This window comes from Macaca nemestrina, chromosome 11, assembly GCF_043159975.1.
Source record: "Macaca nemestrina isolate mMacNem1 chromosome 11, mMacNem.hap1, whole genome shotgun sequence".
NCBI lineage: Eukaryota > Metazoa > Chordata > Mammalia > Primates > Cercopithecidae > Macaca > Macaca nemestrina.
The window spans coordinates 51545514-51562948 of NC_092135.1; the positions used below are offsets into that span (position 1 = coordinate 51545514).

The window sequence follows — 17435 nt, forward strand, 5'->3', positions numbered from 1 at the left end:
ACTATCAGTTGTAATTTTTCTCTTTTTTCTGATTTTAGTTATTTGAATTGTCTCTTTTTTGTTATCCTAGTTGAAATTTCATTGACTATGTTTATCTTCTCAAAGAAATTCTTGATTTCATGTATTTTCTTCTATTGTTTTTCTAATCTCTATTTTATTTATTTCTCTTCTAACCTTTAATTTCTTATTTCTTCTAACTTTGGGCTTGGTTTTTTTTCTTTTTCTTTTCTTTGAGGTATAGCATTAAGTTTTTCATTTGAGATTTTTAAATATAGAACTGATTTTGCTGTATCCCGTAAGCTTTGGTATGTTGTGCTTCCATTATTGTTTGTCTCAAATTTTTAAAAATGTTCCTTTTGATTTTTTCTTGACCCATTGATTGTTCAAGAGTATGTTGTTTAATTTCCACATATTTATGAATTTTCCAAGATTTCTTCTGTTTTTGATTTATAATTGCATACACTTGTGATTAGAAAAAATATTTGATATATTTTCAATTTCTTCAATCTGTTCAGACTTGTTTTGTAGCCTAACATGTAATCTATCCTGGAGAATGTTCCATGTTCCCTTGAAAAGAACATGTATTCTGTTAAACGAAAGGTTCTGTATGTGTCTATTATACCTGTTTGGTCTAAGGATATTTCAAAGCTAATGTTTTCTTATTAATTTTCTGTCTGAATGATTTGTCCATTGTTGAAAGTAGGGAACTGAAATCCTCACTCTGATTGTATTGCATTTGATATCTCCCTTCAGATCCTTTAAGATTTCCTTAGTATATTTAGGTGTTCCAATGTTGGGTGTATTATGTATTTATACTTGTTACATCTTCTTGGTAGATTTATCCTTAAACATTATGTAATAACCTTCTTTATCTTTTTTACTGTTTTTGATTTAAAGCCTACTTTAAGTATAACTAACCTTGGTCTCTCTCTTTTGGTTTTCATTTACATAGAATATTATTTTTCATCCCCTCACGTTCAGTCTATGTGTGGCCTGAAATGTGAGTTGAGTCTATTTGGGTAGCATATAGTTGGGTCTTGTTTTTTATTTTTTATTTATTTATTTATTTTTGACTTTTTAAAGAAGTAAGCCTTTATTTCCTTGTTTTGCAAATAAAGCTGGCTAAGTTGGTTGCTTTTTGGTGATTAGTCAAAGAGACCAAATCCCATATCCTCGTCCGACTCCTCCGACTCTTCCTTGGCTTCAACCTTAGCTGGGGCTGCAGCAGCAGCAGCAGGAGCAGCTGTGGTGGCAGCAGCCACAGGGGCAGCAGCCACAAAGGCAGATGGATCAGCCAAGAAGGCCTTGACCTTTTCAGCAAGTGGGAAGGTGTAATCCGTCTCCACAGACAAGGCCAGGACTCGTTTGTACCCGTTGATGATAGAATGGGGTACTGATGCAACAGTTGGGTAGCCAATCTGCAGACAGACACTGGCAACATTGCGGACACCCTCTAGGAAGCGAGAATGCAGAGTTTCCTCTGTGATGTCAAGCACTTCAGGATTGTAGATGCTGCCATTGTCAAACACCTGCTGGATGACCAGCCCAAAGGAGAAGGGGGAGATGTTGAGCATGTTCAGCAGCGTGGCTTCGCTGGCTCCCACTTTGTCTCCAGTCTTGATCAGCTGCACATCACTCAGGATTTCAATGGTGCCCCTGGAGATTTTAGTGGTGATACCTAAAGCCTGGAAAAAGGAGGTCTTCTCGGGCCCGAGTCCAGTGTTCTGGGCTGGCACAGTGACTTCACATGGAGCAATGGCACCAGCACGGGCAGCAGCTGGCACCTTATTGGCCAGCAACATGTCCCTGATCTCATTGAGGTCCTCCTTGGTGAACACAAAGCCCACATTCCCCCGGATATGAGGCAGCAGTTTCTCCAGAGCTGGGTTGTTTTCCAGGTGCCCTCGGATGGCCTTGCGCATCATGGTGTTCTTGCCCATCAGCACCACGGCCTTCCCTCGAAGGGACATGCGGATCTGCTGCATCTGCTTGGAACCCACATTGTCCGCTCCCACGATGAAACATTTTGGATAATCATCCAATAGTTGGATGATCTTAAGGAAGTAGTTGGACTTCCAGGTCGTCCTGTCTTCCCTGGGCATCACGGCGGTGCGTCAGGGATTGCCACGCAGGGTTTAAAGACGATGTCACTTCCACGAGGACGCCTGGCGAGAGCGGGTCTTGTTTTTTAAATCAAGTCAGTAATTCTATGTCTTTTTATTGGACAATTTAATTCATTTACATTCAAAGTAATTAGTGATAGGTAAGAACCTACTACTACCATTTTGTAATTTATTTTCTGATTTTTTGAGCTTTTATATTTGTTTCTTATTTAATTTCAAAAACATTATTATAGTTGAATACTAAAACAAAAACAATAGCAGGTAGTGAACACATTATGATTACAACCCTTCACTCACTCACTCACTCACTACTGCTCATCAAGTGCCAGGAGTGAGTGTTACTCATTGGTCCTTTTATGAAGTTTGGCACTGAATACCACCTCTGGGATGATGTTTATCATCCTCATCTGTTTCTCCATTGTAACAGTGCTGTCTTTCCTGATATGAATCAAAGTTCTAACTTGATCCATTTCATCAATCTCTTCTATTTCCTTCCTGTCAGGTAGAAGTTTACCCAACTGAGAGAGCTTATCATGAGAGAGAAAACCATTCTCAGGAAAGTTTACCTTGAATTTGATGATTAGGTGATGCTTTTCAAATGCTCTATGAAAAATTGGCATGACTTCATTTAGCACACATTTGATATCTCCATGTTTGACAATCTGACCTGGGTGAGAGGTGATGACTAGTTCAGTAGTCAAGAGTGGATATTGGTTTTTGGAAACCACGCAATATTTTAACCAGTTGTCTGTCCATAGACATAAACTAGTCTTCTTGTCAACTAAAAACAGCATGGTCCTTTTCATCTAATTCAATTATAGTATCTCCTGGTTCCAATCCTGGTTCTTTGTCTCCTTCACTATGAAATGTTATCTTCTGGCCATCTTTTATGCCTTTGTCAACACGAACTTCTAGAATCTTTTTCCTTCAAACTGTCTTTCTTCCATTTCAGTTTTTACATCTATCTTTAGGACTGATTCATTCTCCATGACCCTGGCACTCCATGCATGCATACAGACTAAGTATGCTGAACCATCCCAGGCCCTGTCACATGAATTCTTATTTGCAGTCCAGAACTTGGCAATTGGGACAACATTATACTTCTCTCCTCTTTTTTCCCCCACTTCTGCCTTCACATTAGTCACAAATTACATTCTTGTGAAGTGCCAATTTTCTTGTTGTACCATCACAAACATTTTCTAAGGTTTTTGAGAGCTGATGCACAACAAAGTTACTCCTCTTTTCTCTCTGCATTCTTCTTCCTCCATAAATAATTATATCGAAGATGTCCATAGGGGACCCAGAACTGCCACTTGCTCAGTCCTCTTATTTACCTGTTATCTTCCTTTGTTATGTAATTCCCTTTTCTTGGCATCAGAAATAATTTTGTAAGCTTGAGAAATCTGTTTAAACTTCTCTCCATTTGGATTTTTATCAAGGTGGTACTTCAAGGCCAGTTTCCTATAAGCCTTTTTCAATTCTTCCTTAGTGGTACTTTCTTTGACCCTCTAAAAAATCATGGAAAGTGGTTTATTTCACCATTTTCTACAACTACAGCTAGTAAGGGGGATGAGGCCAGTGTGAGAAAGCAGAAAGGACTGTAGTAGCTTTTTGAAGCTCAGGCAGCTGCCACTTCTCTGCATCTCACTGAGTCTTCTGGAAAGTTCTGCCTGGTGAACTGAAGCCCTTGTCTTTTGTCTTCTGCTTGTTTTTTATACACATTTTTTCTTCCTCTATTGCCATCATCATTTGTGACTTAATGGTTTTCTGTAGTGAATTGTTTATATGTTTATATTTATATTTTTAAAATCTAGTATAGATTTTTGCCTTTTTGTTATAAGACTTACACAAAACATACTTATAACAAACTATTTCAAGCTGATAACAATTTAACTTTGATTGCATTTGATTTTGTAGAGTTACAAAACTCTACACTTTTATTCTACCCACTACATTTTATGTTTTTGATGTCAAAACTTACATCATTTTATAATTTGTATTCCTTGAAAATTAAATTTTACCTATTGTTGTTTTGATGCATTTTTATTAACTATCATACTGAGATAAAATTGGTTTAAACATCACCATATCAGAGTATATTGAATACGATTCTGTATTACTTATACCATGATTTTTTTTTGCTTTTGTATGTTTAAGTTAATAATTAGTGGTCTTTGGTGCATCTTAAAGAATGTCCTCTAGTCATTCCTGTAGGGCAGGCTTAGTGTTAGTGAACTATCTTAGTAATATGGTTTGGCTATGTCTTCACCCAAATCTCACCTTGAATTGTAATAATCCCCATGTGTCAAGAGCAGGGCCAGGTGGAGATAATTGAATCATGGGGGCAGTTTTCCGCATACTGTTCTCATGATAGTGAATAAGTCTCATGAGATCTGATTGTTTTATAAATGGGAGTTCCCCTGCACATGCTCTCTTGCCTGCCACCATGTAAGACATGATTTTGCTCCTCCTTTGCCTTCTGCCATGATTGTGAGGCCTCCCCAGCCATGTGGAACTGTGAGTCAATTAAATCTCTTTCCTTTATAAATTACCCAGTCCATCATATGTCTTCATTAGCAGTGTGAGAACAGACTTAATACAGTAAATTGGTACCAGGAAGTAGTGGGGATGCTACTATAAGGATACCCAAAAATGTGGAAGAGACTTTGGAACTGGGTAACAGGAAGAGGTTGGAATACATCAGAGGGCTTCGAAGAAGACAGGAAAATGTGGGAAAGTTTAGAGCTTCCTAGAGACTTGGAGGTCTCAGAAGAGGAGAGGAAGATGTGGGAAAGTTTGGAACTTCCTAGAGACTTGGAGGACTCAGAAGAAAAGAGGAAGATATGGGAAAGTTTAGAACTTCCTACAGACTTGTTGAATGCCTTTGACCAAAATGCTGATAGTAATATGAACAATGAAGTCTAGGCTGAGGTGTTCTCAGATGGAGATGAGGAACTTGTTGGGAACTGGAGTAAAAGGTCACTGTTGCTGTGCATAGAGATTGGTGGCATTTTCCCCATGCCCTACATGTCTGTGGGACTTTGAACTTGAGAGAGATGATTTAGGGTATCTGGTGGGAGAAATTTCTGAGCAGCAAAGCATTAAAAAAAAAAAAAAAAAAAAAAGCAGAGGCCAGACACAGCAGCTCACACCTGTAATCCCAGCACTTTGGGAGGCCAAGGAGGGCAGATCACCTGAGATTAGGAGTTTGAGACCAGCCTGACCAACATGGAGAAACCCCATCTCTAGTAAAAATACAAAATTAGCCACGCGTGTTGACACATGCCTGTAATCCCAGCTACTCAGAAGGCTGAGGCAGGAGAATTGCTTGAATCTGAGAGGCGGAAGTTGCAGTGAGCTGAGATGACACCATTGCATTCCAGCCTGGGCAACAAGAGCAAAATTCCATTTCAAAAATGAAATTAAAAAAAAAAAAGCATAAATGATAAAAGCTGGAAAAATTTGCAGCCTGATGATGTGATAGAAAAAACCCCATTTTCATGAGAGAAATTCAATCTGGCTGCAGATATTGGCATAAGTAAGGAAGAGCCAAATGTTAATCATTCCAAGACATTGGGAAAATGTCTCCAGGGCATGTCAGAGACCTTCACCTGCAGCCCCTCCCATCATAGGTCCAGAGGCCTAGAAGTAATAAATGGTTTTATGGGCTGGGCCCAGGGCCCCCCTGCTGTGTGCCACCTAGGGACTTGGTGCCCTGCATCCCAACTGCTTCACATCCAGCCATAGCAAAAAGGGGCCAACATATGGCTCAGGCCATTGCTTTAGAGGGTGCAAGTGCAAGACCCATGCCTTGGCAAGTTATACATGGTGTTGGGCCTGCAGGTGCACAGAAGTCAAGAATTGAGGTTTGGAAATCTCCACCTAGAGTGCAGAAGATGTATGGAAATCCTGGATGTCCAGGAAGAGATGTGCTGCAGGGACAGAGTCCTCATGAAGAACCTTTGTGAGGGCAGTGCAGAAGGGAAAGTGGGATGGGAGCCCCTACACAGAGTCCCCATTGGTGCACTGCCTAGTGGAGCTGTGAGAAGAGGGCCACTGTCCTCCAGACATCAGAATGGTAGAGCCACTGACAGCTTTCACTGTGCACCTGGAAAAGCTGCAGACAATGCCAGCCTGTGAAAGCAGCTGGGAGGTGACTGTACTCTGCAAAGCCACAGGGTGGCACTGCCTAAGCCCATGGGAGCCCAACTCTTGCACCGTTGTGACCTGGATGTAAGACATAGAGTCAAAGTAGATCATTTTGGAACTTTAAGGTGTAATGACTGCCCCATTGGATTTTGGACTTGCATGGGACCTGTAGCCCCTTCATTTTGGCCAATTTCTCCTATTTGAAATAGGTGTAATTACCCAATGCCTGTACCCCAATTGTATCTAAGAAGTAAGTAATTTTTTTAAAAATTTTACAGGCTCGTAGGCAGAAAGGACTTGCCTTATGTCAGATGAGACTTTGGACTGTGGACTTTTGAGTTAGTGTTGAAATGATGTTCAGTAATATTCACAGACTTTATTCATTCTTATTTTTTCTTGGCTTATTTTAATGGTTAATTTCAGATATTCTGTCTTCTAACGTACTGATTCTTTTCTCTGCCTGATCAACCCTATTGAAGCTTTCTATTGCACTTTTCCTTACATCCATTATATTATTTATCTCTAGGATTTCTATTTGTTAGTTTTTTAATTTTTGAAATTTCTTTGTTAGTGTTCTCATTTTGTTCATTTATTACTTTTGAATTTCACTTAATATTATATTATTTTTTACATGTATTCTTGAAGTTATTTAAACTTCTTTAAGAGGATTATTCTTAATTCTTTGTCTGCCACTTCATAGAACTCCATTTCTTTAGAGTCATTGTTGGAGTTTTCTTGTTTCTTTTCACTTATTTATTTATTTTATTGTTAAATTTCTCTTATTATTTTTTAAAATGTACTTTATTTTAGATTTATGGACTATATCTGCATGCTTTTTTACATAGGTATATTGTGTACTGGTGGGGTTTGGGCTTCTGGTACATTCATTAATGAAATATTGAACATTGTACCCAAAAGGTAATTTTTCAAAACTCACTCCATGTCTATTATTTTGGAGTCCCTAGTGTCTATTTTTCTATCTATCTATCTATCTATCTATCTATCTATCTATCTATCTATCTGTCTATCCATCCATCCATCCATCCATGTGTACCCATTGTTTAGCGTATACTTACAGGTGAGAACATGAGATATTTGGTTTTCTGTTTCTGCATTATTTTGTTCAGAATAATGGCCTCCAGCTCTATCCATGTTGCTGCAAAGGACATGATTTTATTCTTTTTATGACTGGGTAGTATTCCATGGTATATAGATACAATCTTTTCTTTATCCAATCAATCTTTGATGGACACTTAGATTGGCTTCATGACTTCACTATTGTAAGTTGTACTGCAATGAATGTATAAGTGCAGATGCCTTTTAATATAATTATTTCTCTTCTTTTAGGTGCATACACACTCATAGGTTTGCTGGGTCAAATGGAAGTTATATTTTTAGTTCTACGAAAAATCTCTGTACTGTTTTCCATAGAAGTTGAACCTATTTACATTCCCATGAACAGTGTATCAGTGTTCCCTTTTCTCCACATCCATAACAACATATGCTGTCTTTTTACAGTTTAGCAGTAGCCATTTTGAACGGCTTTACATGATATTTCATTGTGGACCTAATTTGCATTTAACTGATCATTACTAATGTTGAGCATATTTTTATACAGTTGTTAACCACTTGTATGTCTTCCTTTGAAAATAGTGTAGTTCATGTTCTTTGCCTACTTTTTAATGGAGTGTTTTGTTTTGTTTTGTTTTGTTTTCCTGTTTAGTTGTTTGAGTTCCTTGTGGATTCTGGATATTAGTTCCTTGTCAAATGCATAGTTTGCAAATATTTTCTCTGATTATTTAAGTGGTCTATTTACTCTATTGATAATTTCTTTTGCTGTGCAGACACTTTTGGTTTAATTAAATCCCATTTGTCTATTTTTGCTTTTGTTGCATTTGCTTGTAGGGTGTCATCACAAATTGTTTGTCTAGGGCAGTGTCCAGAAGAGTTTTCCTAGTTTTTCTTCTATGTTTTTATAGTTTCAGGTCTTACTTTTAAGTCTTTAATACATTTTGGGTTTCAATTTTGTTTATGCATCCAAAAGACCAACAACTTAGTCCAAGAAAATATTTGTTATAATTTAGAGTTTTCTGAATTTATTAAGACTTGCTTTATGGCCAAGTATATGGTTAATTTTGGAGAATGTCCCATGCACAGATGAAAAGAATGTATATTCTGTGGTCATTGGATGCATTGATCTGTAAATGTCTTATAGGTACATTTGTTCTATAGTCCAGTTTATGGCCAGAATGTCACTGTTGATTTTCTGCCTTGATGATCTGTGTAGTGATATCACTGGGGTGTTGAAGTCCCGTACGGTTATTGTATTGCTATCAGTTTGTTTTCTTAGATCTAGTAGTATTTGTTTTTTGAATCTGGGTGCCCCTGTATTAGATGCATACATATTTAGAATAGTTAAATCTTCTTGTTCTATTGAACCGTTTATCATTATATAATGCATTTTTTTGGTGTGTTTTTACTATTATTTAAAATCTGTTTTATCTAATGTAAGGATGGCTACTCTGGCTCACTTCTGTCCTTCATTTGTGTTATATGTATTTTTCTATCTTTTTACTTCGAATCTGTAGCTGTCGTTAGTCATTACACCTTTCTATTGTACACAGCAAATGGCAGAGACTTATTTTTTAACCCAATTTGCCACTCTGTATCTGTTAGGAGTATTGAGGCCATTTACATTCCAGGTTAATATTATTATGTGGGATTTTGTTCTTGTCATAGTGTTGTTAGCTAGTTGTTTTGACGTTTCAGTTGTGTAATGTTTTCTAGGATTTGTGATTTTTGTACTTAAGTGTTCTTTTATGATGGTGAATACTATCCCTTCATTTCTATCTTTACAACCTCTTTGAGCCAGTCATGTGGTGACAAATTCCCTTAGCTTTTGTTTGTCTGGAAAATACTTTATTTATTTTTCACTTATGAAGGTTAGTGTAGCAGGATACAAAGTTGTTGGCTAGCTTCCCCCACCACCACCCAGTGCTAAAAATGGCCTTCTAAGCTCTTCTGGCTTATAGAGTTTCTGCTGAGAAATCTGCTATTAGTCCGATAGAATTTCCTTTACAGATGATGCTTCTCTATTGCCACTCTTAGCATTTTTTCCTTCCTGTTGACTTTGGATAGTTTGGTTACCATATGCCTTGGTGTGGTTCTTCTTGGATTGTATCTTGCAGGAGTTCTCTGAGCTTCTTGTATCTGAATATTCAAATATTTCCAAAGGTCAGAAGATTTTTCCTGAATTATTTTCTAAAATATATCTTCCATACTTTTTACTTTTTCTGTTATAGGTTTTCCTGTTATAGGTATGGAATACCTATAACTCATAAGTTTGAATACTTTACACATCCCATATTTCTCAAAAGATTTACTCAGTTTTTAAAATTCTTCTTCATTTTTGTCTGAGTGAGTTAATTCAAAATGCCTCTCTTTCAGCTCTGAAATTCTTTCACTCAAGTTAGCCTATTGTTAAATATTTCAATTGTATTTTGTAATTTCTTTAATGGATTTTTCATTTCTAGGAGTTCTGTTTAGTTTTTTTTGTAATGATGTCAATCTCTTCTTTATATCCTGAATTGCTGTTGTGATCTATTTGTGTTGTTTTCAGCTCTCTATTTGATCTCATTTAGCTTCTTTAAAATGAACATTTTGAGTTTTTTATGTGATATTTGAAACATTTCATTTTGGTTAAGATTCATTGCTGGAGAATTAATGTAGTGCCTTGAGGGCATTGTGACACTTTGTTTTTTTCCTACTTTTACAGTCTTCCCCCCATCCCCCTGGCTGCTTCTCCTCTGGATAATCTATCTCCCCTTATTTTTTGCATTTGATTTCATTTGGATGAAATTTCCCACCCTACCGCCCATTGTGGAGGTGTCTATAATATATGTTGTCTATGGTCCTTTGACTTTGGTCTGGTTGCTTTCAGTGACCAAGAGTCTGTTTTTAAGGTCCTTGGTTATAGATAGCCTTTTTATAGTGCCTTTTCTAAATTCTGGTTGTAGTAGCCATGTTCTAGGCATGTGAGCAGATTCACTGGCACCTATGGGACTGAGGTGATATTGGTATCAGGAAACTTACCTTGCTACCCAGTGCTATGCACTGGTTTCGAAAGATTTCCTATTGTGTTGTGCTGTTCCTCCTCCAGGCCAGTGGGTGGAGCTCATGGGTAAGAGCCAGAGAACTTCTCCCAGTAAACAAGGATTAAGTAGATATTTATTTGCGTCAAGGATCAAGTATATACCCATCTACATCATCAGTCACAGCTGATACATATAGGTATATATACTTATTCCTTGTTAACCTGGAGAAATTTTCTATTTCATCAGATAATGGGCTGATTTGTGTAATGCACAGTAGTCTGAGCTCCCTGCTTAGCCCTGGAGGGAAGGACCAAGATGACGGGGACTGAGCTGGGCAGACCCACCTACAGGTTCTCAAATGGTAGGCATAGGCACCATCTTTGAGGTATGGTCTTGTGGATAGCCATTAAGCACTTAGAGGTGTGTCTAGGCATGGAATTGGAAAACACACACTTCCCTAAGTTCTCTTCATGGGAAGGGGGGTGGCCTAAACTTCTAATCTAGAAGAGCTGGTGCTCCAAACACCTGGAGATATGTCTAGGTGTCAAGCGGAGAGAATGCCACTGCACTAAGATCTCTGCAACTGAAAGGAAAGGTGGCTCAGGCTCCTAATCCATGCAAATAGATGTGCCTAATGCATGGAAATATGCCCCAGCAATGATTGGAAAAACTGCTATTACATGGTCTTTGCAGGGGATGGGAGAAACTACTTAAGTTCCTAATCTGGTGTGGGGGGCAGATGTGTCTCAAGGTGGGTGATATGTCCAGAGAAGGAGCAGAGAAACTGCCACCATAAGATCTTTGTATAGGAAGGGCAGGGCAGTTCAAACACCCAATATGTGAGAGTGAGTGTGCTAAATGCTTGGAGTTACATCCACGTGTGGAGCAGAAGAAGTGCCACTGCACCAAGTCCTTTGCATGGGAAGGAAATGGTGCCTTAGGCTTCTATTCCAGGAAGGTATGTACACCAAAAGCCTGGAGATATGTCCAGGTGTGGAGCAAAAAGTTTACCTTTGCACCAAGATTTCTGCAAAGGGGATTGTGTAGTCTCCTAATCTAGGGTAGCTCAGTCTCCCAATCCAGGTGAGTGATTACTTCGATTGCCTGGAAAAATGTCCCTCTGTGAGAAGGGAAGTAATCACTGCTACAACAAAGATTTTGTAGGAAAAAGGAGGGGCACTGCGGGCTGATAATCCAGGTGATCAGGTGTGTGCTGAATGCCCTGGAAACATGTCTAGGCATAAAGCAGAGAGGACTCCAGTGCCCCAAAATCTCTGCATGGAAAAAGAGCAAAAACTAATCCAAGTGAGTGGTGATTCAAATGCCTGGGAATATGCCTGGGTGTGAGGTGGAGAGAGGTTCTCTACACACAGATGCAAGCAAAGGATTGATTGGACCGTACTTCCAATTCAGGGGAGCAGGACTAGGGTCTGCCTTGCTCTTGCTTCTCAAGACTGGTGGGGCACTCTCCCCTGGTTGACCAAGGGAGCAGTCTGGGACACCTAGCAATGGCATATGCAGGCTGGTTCCAAGTGACAAACCTGTCCCTGGCTGCAAATCCCAGATTAAATCTTGGCTTCAGCAACTCTTCCTGCTGCAGTCCTGTGACTGGAGAGAGCGGATTCCAGTGCTTACTGCTGCGGTGCTCTCCACACTTGCCATTCAATTCTGGCTGTGAGCATTATTCCTCCAATGCAGAGCAGCTACTCCAATCTCTGGCCCTTGACCAAAATGCCTGCAGTGGCTGCCGCTTCCAGGTTAACAAACAATGACTGACTTTCTGTAAGCCTGGATTACAGTTCTGGGCATGGGAAAATGCCTACAGCGTTTCTCAGTATCTTTTCCTCTGGCTGTCTCTTCAAGTTTTCTCTGGGCTTCAGAGGAACTAGGTGCTCTCTCTTGGCCAGGGTTGCATGGCATCCTAGTGGAAAGGTGAATCACAGCAGGAGACTCTCCTTCCTCATGTACTGGAGCTTCTCTCACTTTTATCAGCGGAATGCCATCATGGAGGCTGCTTGCCCACTTTCTCCTCCCTGAGATCTGGGTTGTTGTTCACTATTCCAGTGAATTCTCATTTTCCTTCTTGAATTAAAGTTCAGAGAGTTTATCTTTATGCACTGTTTTGCTATTTCCAAGTGGTTGAGACATGCTAAAAGCCTCTAGTACACCATCCTGGGGAAAAAAGACTTTATTAGCTTTTTCTGGAGCCGTTGTGATCTCCTGATCCCTTATAGTCTTCACATCCTTGTCATAATGTCACATTTGTAGAGACAGCCACTCCTCTGGCTTTTATAGGTATTCTTTGGCAGAGATAGGCCTTGCCTATTTAGTCTAGCCTATGATTCTAGATGGGCCAGATGGTAACAACCCTGGGCAAGCAGGGCTTGTTTTAGGCTCTCTACATGGCTGGGCTGCTGCCCCTGCTCTAATTTTAGGTGAGACTGCTCGCTGGACTCCCTCTGCAGTGAAACCACTGGCTGAGCTCTGCAATTGAGGAGAGCTGCTGGATGGCCACTGCAGTTGCCTTTGATTGGGCCAGGCCACAGAATGTGACTCTGCAATTGACCACAGCTGCTGGATGTCCACTGCAAATGCCCCTGATTGGACCTGGCCAATCAGATCTCATTGGGTCTGGCCTGGTATTCCTTGACCGGGTAGTACTGCTATTTGACATTTGTAGTTGGACAAGGTTGCAGACTGGGCCCTGAAACTAGGCTGAGTCACTGCTTGGGATGGATGGGACCAGTTTCTATGCTCAGTAGAAATGATAGGTTGAGGTTTGCTTCCCTACCTAGGTAGGGTAGGATTTGAGACTGAGCTGAGTACTGTTTAAGCTCCCAGTGTAACAGAACTAGTTCTGGCACTTGCTGTAATGTGCTGTGGCAAGTTGTCTACCTCTCTGGGCAGGTGACACTCTTCATTTGTCAAACTAATTCTATTATAGTATTGGATACCAAGCCAGTAACATGACACTTTAATTTGAATAATTTAGATCAGTGAGATTTTTGTCGTATTGTGTATTTGCATTTAAGCTCTATGTGGAATAGAATATAGATGTCCCTTATTGACAGTAATTTTGGATGTCAGGAAGAAAAGATTTCCCTTCTTTTTCTAGATTTTTTTTCTCTTTCCCTTACTTTTAAAGAGAAGAATGGTTGTCATAGCATTTGCAGTCAATGTAATATAAGAGATTAACCTCTCTGAGAAACAACTCACAATTTAAAACAACTATTTGTGGTCTGTCTCTTTTCTTTAACTCTTATCCCAAGACAATTATATATAGCTCAATTTGTAAAACTGACCCTAATCTTAACTCTACCTGCAAATTCAACTGTAACTCTAATCATGAACACTATATTAATGTACATTGATGTGCATTCATTTATTTCTGACTGAAATATATTGATATAATCAATTGGTGATTGATTAGTATAGAATGAATCATACTTTGCTGATGGGGTATAATTTGAATTTTAAGAAACTATTTTTCTGGAAAAGTAGTTGAAATACATATTCATGTTTTTATATTATAGAAACTATGGCATATTTGCAGACTTTTAATCATGTATGTAAAGAATTTTTATTGATTAAAGTAATCAATAAATGTAATACATCATAAATATATAAATCATAAATATCTTGAAAAACTCAAGAATAAATGCTTAGTAAATATTGCTAGATATTTATGGGCTTATTGGTGACATTTCTTTTCTCTCTCCCTTTACTCTTTTTTCCATATTTTTCTAATATGTACAAATTAATTTCATAATCAGAAAAATAATAGGAGAAGATGACATTGCAATTATGAAAAAAGTAGAAGCTAAATTATATATCCATTGGGTTTTATATAAAGAGAGAATGCAGAGTTCAAGTAAATGCAGTTTACTTGATTCATCAAACCATTTATATAGGTAGAAAATCTATATTTATACTTCCCCATAATACTTTTGACAAGAAAACTTTGTTTTTGTAAACTTATTCTTGTTGAAATTTAGTCAAGAACAAAGATAGGCTGGGCATGATGGCTCACACCTGTAATCATAGAAGTTTGAGAGGCTGAGGCAGGAGGAGTGTTTGACTCCAGGAGTTCAGACCAGCCTGGGTAACAATGAAACCTCATCTCTACAAACATTTAAAAACAAAACAAAACAAAACAAAAAGCAGGCATGGTGGCATGCACCTGTAATCCTAGTTACTCAAGTGACTGAGGCAGGAGGATTGCTTGAACCCAGGAGGTCGAGGCTGCAGTGAGCTATCATCATGCTGCTGTGCTCCTGCCTGGGAAACAGAACGAGATCCTGTCTCTAAAAATTAAAATTAGAACAATAATTTCTGCTGTTGTACTTCTGATCAAATACTGTACATGTCAAGCACATTCTCTGATGGTAGAAAACATCCAAATCATGTGTCATTATTACAGAAGTAAAAATTAATTTTTCTGTCACTTTATTATAGAAAGATAAATATTGCCTTGACTCAAGAAGTAATGCAAATTTTCCTTTTCTAAGAATAAGTAGATAGGAGAGGATGGGGGAGGGTTTAGAGACAGAGGAGGAAGTTTCTTTGCTCTTTAGGACACCTAATATTTCACTAAAATAATGTCATACTGACTTACAAAAATAGATCACAAATGCTTTCACTTTCTAAAACTTAGGGCATTCATTTGGATACAATACGTTGATAGAAGCAAAACCAAGTCAAATATTAACACAAAATACATTATTAAAAATTTATTCATTTATTAAGTCAACTTTGAAATTTAGTTTTTCAATATATTGCCGGAATTGATATAGAGGTTGCATAGTGACTCCTAACTGCCTCATTCATATGTTGATATATTCTACTTACTTTTCAGATTTCTATTGAGGGCAAAATGCCAAGTTATTAAATGGAAATCAGTCACGTTATCATGCAAACTATTCTCTTACTAAAAGTAACTGAAATTTTCTATAAACTTTCTTAATTTTTTTTCATTATAAAAGATACATAATTCCCAAGTAAGATTAGGGACACTAAGTCTAATATCTTTTTCATCATGTACTCAGCTTATGTAATTTAAGTAATCTAATATATGTAAATATAAGTAATATGTCTTTATGCTGCCTTAAAAATATTCAAAGTTGTGCACTTATTTAAGGGCAAGAATCACATCATCTTTCTAGAGCCTTCTTTGGACACAATGCAACACACTGAATAATATTGAATGACTATGTCTTGTATAATTACTAGAAATTAGGCTTATACTAAATAAACTCCTCCAAGATTTGTTTGAAATTTTATTCTTTCTTTTTTTAATCTGCTTTCTACTTGTACCTTTATTAAAACTCTAAGATTATTCATTAGAAAATTTGTCCATAATAAATTATAAAATCACCTTTGAAATTAGGTGGTGATCTTCTCATTGCAAACACAAATGAATCAATAGGAAACTTTGAAGAAATATTTTAATGTAGATACTATAATAAACAATAAGAAAAACCTATTATATCTGTTCAAGCACTCTTTTAACTCAGAGATTTGACATAGATGTGAAATATTATTGTGGAAATAAATCAAAAAACAAATAATGAAATTTGCTCTTTCTTTTGTGGTTCGTTTTAAAAAGTGGTTGAAAGTAAAATATTTTTGAAAATTTTATCCAGAATTGTTTTAAAAAACTAAAACACAAAAGAGGGAGAGTTGTTTTATGTTTCACCCTTCACAGTTAGTTGTGAATACATCTGTACAAGGCTGGTATTCTTACTGTAACTCAGCTTTGAGAGGCCATAAAATTTCCCTTGAAATGTGTTCAATAAGGCCAAAGAGCACAATGCTTTAGATTTCCCTGTTTATCCTTCCCATAGCACCCTAGCTCTCTCCAAGGACAAAACATCTTTAGTGCTTCACTACAGCTATTAAGTTATTTTTTATAGCTTCAAAATGTCAATTCCAACAAAGCATTAACATCCTAAAGGAGCTTCTTTCAATTTCTCAGTTGCCCATGTCTTTCATTCCTGATGCTGTCTACCCCAAAGATTTTTGAACTAACTACCTATAAAGCACACATTTATGAAAACATTTGTAAAGTGAATGTTTTTTTTTTTTTTAAAAAGACTGTCACCTTCTATAACAATCTTTGTAGCTTCTCTTCTCTGTGCAGCTCTGACATTTCAGTAATTGCTTCAACCTTAGTGCAGCCGGGCTTTGTACTTTTCCTAGATGAAACATTTCCTTGACTCCTTATTTTAGAACTTCTCTACTTTGGTTATTAAGGCACTAAGTTTCTCTCCCTTGGCCAAGGCTGCTTTTAGCCTGTCAACATGTCTGAATCAAGTTTTCCCTCAGTGAATATGGAAACCCATGGTGAAAAGTGGTTCTACCATTTCTTGTCTTTTAAGGCTCATTCTGGATGAACTACACACACCTGTGGAAGTGTTTTTCCTTTTTTTGGTAACTTAATGAAGTAGATTGACATTTTGTAACAACTACAAAGCTACTGAAAAGATATAGTTATAATATGCAGATCAGATGTTAGTGTCTTCTGTATGGTTTGTGGACAGTCAAGATTGTTTCAAATTGAAATAAAATCCTGCAAGGAAATGTAGATGCTTGAGGAGGAAATAAACCAAAACAAAGCAAATGAATAAGAAGTCACTTCTATTATCTTTGTTTAGGGCAGCAGACACTTTCCAGTGTTTCTGTTATCTGTTTGAGAGGTGGGATAGGGTGGAAGTAGAGAAGACTTAGATGCAGTGCATTTCAAAGAGGACGCTATGGTTTGAATGTTTGTGGTCCTCAAAAAGCCATATGTTGAAACTTAATCAGCAATGCGATAGTTTAAGGAGGTGGGGCTGTTGGTTGGTGATCAGGTCATGAGGGCTCCACCAATCATTATGGCAGAAAAGAGGGAGCTGGGGGATTGAACGGACAGTTCATTGTGCCCATGTACAAAACTGACACATTTCTCTTCTACTCATATTTTATTGGCCAATGCAGTAATGCTGAAATGGGAAAAGCTCCCTTGTCCCCCTCGCAGGGTGTGCAATGGGGGTGTGCTTGCTTTTCAGTGCCCCCACTGTTCACACCTCTA

At 38.0% G+C, this 17435-nt stretch overlaps 2 pseudogenes; both read right to left on the minus strand.

Annotated features, from left to right (window-relative positions):
• Positions 1–1074: 1074 nt before the first annotated feature.
• On the minus strand, positions 1075–2170 carry LOC105492646 (large ribosomal subunit protein uL10 pseudogene; annotated as a pseudogene).
• Positions 2171–2477: 307 nt separating this feature from the next.
• On the minus strand, positions 2478–3665 carry LOC105492645 (dnaJ homolog subfamily A member 1 pseudogene; annotated as a pseudogene).
• Between the last annotated feature and the right edge of the window lie 13770 nt (positions 3666–17435).